The sequence below is a fragment of the Bison bison genome, unplaced genomic scaffold, assembly GCF_000754665.1.
Source record: "Bison bison bison isolate TAMUID 2011002044 unplaced genomic scaffold, Bison_UMD1.0 scf7180017864302, whole genome shotgun sequence".
In the NCBI taxonomy this organism is placed as follows: domain Eukaryota; kingdom Metazoa; phylum Chordata; class Mammalia; order Artiodactyla; family Bovidae; genus Bison; species Bison bison.
Genome location: NW_011494874.1, coordinates 6,828,952 through 6,831,808, shown reverse-complemented (window position 1 = coordinate 6,831,808; position 2,857 = coordinate 6,828,952).

Genomic DNA, 2,857 nt, shown 5'->3' with positions numbered 1-2,857 from the left:
AAAAAAAAAAGAAAGAAAAAATGATCGTAAAAATAGGAAAAATATATCTAGGACTTTTTCTGGTTTTGTTGTGAGTATTGTGGGTTCAGTCCATTTTTGGCTAGTTCCTTGGTCTGACTTATATTTCTCAAGATCTGTAGGCCTCTTCCTATGTAGTTGGTACTAACCACAGGGTTTTAATCTATTGCCTGTAGCTTCCAAGGCGGTTCCCTCTGTTATAGCTTCTTCTGTTTGCTGGTCTCTTCAGTGTCTGGTTTCTGCCCTGACACAAAGGGGACGGTGGAGGACACTTTTTTTTTTTCTTTTTAGGCTCACTTGTTCAGTCGCGCTGTGGGGAGGGAGGGATGCTGCAAACAAGTAACACTGGCGTGTGCTCGCAGTGCCTCAGCCACACTGGGTCTGCCCCTGCTCACGGTGCGTGTAGCCTCCCTGCCACACTGCTCAGGCTCTAGGTTGCTCGGCGGGGAACCATCCGTGGCCGGCCCTGGGCTGCCTGCACCTCCCGGGTCTAAGCCGCTCAGGTTCTGGCACTCAGGTAGTCCTCAGAGGCGCAGACTCAGTTGGGCCTGCGTTTTGTGCCCTTCCCAGGTCCACGCAGCTCAGGTGATGAGGTGTTTGGCAAGCGCAATTGCTGCGACTTATCGCCTCCCCGCCGCTCGGTTATCTAGGTGTACAACCGGCACACCTTCTCAGACAGATGTTGACCATCCAGACCCCCAAGAAGTTTTAGTTAGCAAAGGAGCCTGCTTACAGTTTTATAGATAATGTCTCTCTGGGGCTGCGATTGCCCCCTTCCGGCTCTGGCTGCCTGTCACCGGAGGGGGATGGTCTGCAGCTGGCTATCTCTGTTCAGTTCTTTGTTCCGTGCGCGGGCCTGGCGGTGTCTTAGGTTAGGGCTGGCTTTTCACGTGGTAGATATCCCACAGTCTGGTTTGCTAGCCCAAATTATTTCGCTCAGATAGTGCTCAGGGTATTCAGGCCAGTTCCTTACTCTATGCGATGCAGCCCGCGCCGCGCCTCCCTGCCCAGCCCCCACTTGCTAGTGGCGTGTGCAGGCGTCTGCGCTACTTCTCCACTGGGGGAGTTACCGTAGGGCTCACAATCTGTGGGTTTTAATTGTTTATTTATTTTTCCTCCCTGTTATGTTGCCCTCTGTGCTTCCAAGGCTCGGCACAGATTTGGCAGTGAGAAGGTTTCCTGGTGTTTGAAACTTCTCTCTTTTTAAGACTCCCTTCCCGGGACGGAACTCTGTCCCTCCCTCTTTTGTCTCTTTTTTTGTCTTTTATATTTTTTCCTACCTCCTTTCGAAGACTTGGGTTGCTTTTCTGGGTGCCTGATGTCCTCTGCCAGCATTCAGAAGTTGTTTTGTGGAATTTACTCGGCGTTTAAATGTTCTTTTGATGAATTTGTGGGGGAGAAAGTGTTCTCCCCGTCCTACTCCTCTGCCAGCTTAGCTCCTGCCCGCTCCCCCCCACCTCCCCCGCCCCGAACCTGTGCCTCTTATGTCTACTATATTGGCAGGCAGGTTCTTTTCTGCTAGTGCCACCTGGGAACACTTGCCAGACCAGAACTCTCTTTTAATCCTTTTCCTGCAGACAGCAGTAGCAGAGGGAATCTTAAAAACCTCCATGTAACAATAACAGCAGTGCAATATCATGATTTGCAGGAAAAACGCATATTTGGCCATTCAGATATGCAAATATATAGGAGAAATACATATTCGATCTTTGTCCACAGTTTCTGACTCACAGCTTCTAAAAACCTTGGAATTTCCTTAGTGGTGGGATATTTTGTCTTTTGTTCTGTTACTGAACTCTTTGGGGAAGGTGGCTTTTGGATCCCACTGTGGCGTGGGCACTGGTTTCCAAGAGAACCAACGAGATGATTAGAAGGATGGAATTTCAGCCCCCCTCCAGGAAAGGGGCTGGAGGTGGAATCAATCACTGCTGCTGCTGCTAAGTTGCTTCAGTCGTGGCTGACTCTGTGTGACCCCATAGATGGCAGCCCACCAAGCTCCCTCGTCCCTGGGATTCTCCAGGCAAGAACACTGGAGTGGGTTGCCATTTCCTTCTCCAATGCATGAAAGTGAAAAGTGAAAGTGAAGTTGCTCAGTCGTGTCCAACTCTTAGTGACCCCATGGACTGTAGCCTACCAGGCTCCTCTGTTCATGGGATTCTCCAGGTAAGAGTACTGGAGTGGGGTGCCACTGCCTTCTCTGAGAATCAATCACTAAGGGCCAGTGATTTAATCAATCATGACTATGTGGAGAAAACTCCATGCTGCTGCTGCTGCTAAGTCGCTTCAGTCATGCCTGACTCTGTGCGACCCCATAGATGGCAGCCCACCAGGCTCCCCTGTCCCTGGGATTCTCCAGGCAAGAACACTGAAAACTCCATAAAACCCCAAAAGAATGGGTTCAGAGTGCTTGCATGTGAGGACAGGGAGTGGGCAGGGGTCTGGGAGAGAGCACGGAAGCTCACGTACTTTCCCCATACACCCCCAACCCCATGCATCTCTGCATATGGTTGTGGATTTGAATCTTTTTAACATCCTTTGTAATAAATCCATAACCTAGTGAGTAAATGGGTTTTCCTGAGTTCTGCAAACCTTTCCAGGGAGTCAACTGAACTCAAGGAGAGGAAATCGTGGAACTTCTGACTTACAGCCAGTTGATCAGAAGTACAGGTAAAATCTGGGTTTTTGACTGGTATCTGAAGAGAAGTTCAGGCTTGTGGGACTGAGTACTCTGATTCCATCTCTGGGTACATAGTGTCAGAGTTGAGTTGAATTCTTACACACCCTGCTGGGGTCCAAGAATTGCTTGCTGGTATGGGGAAGCCCACACATACACACAGAC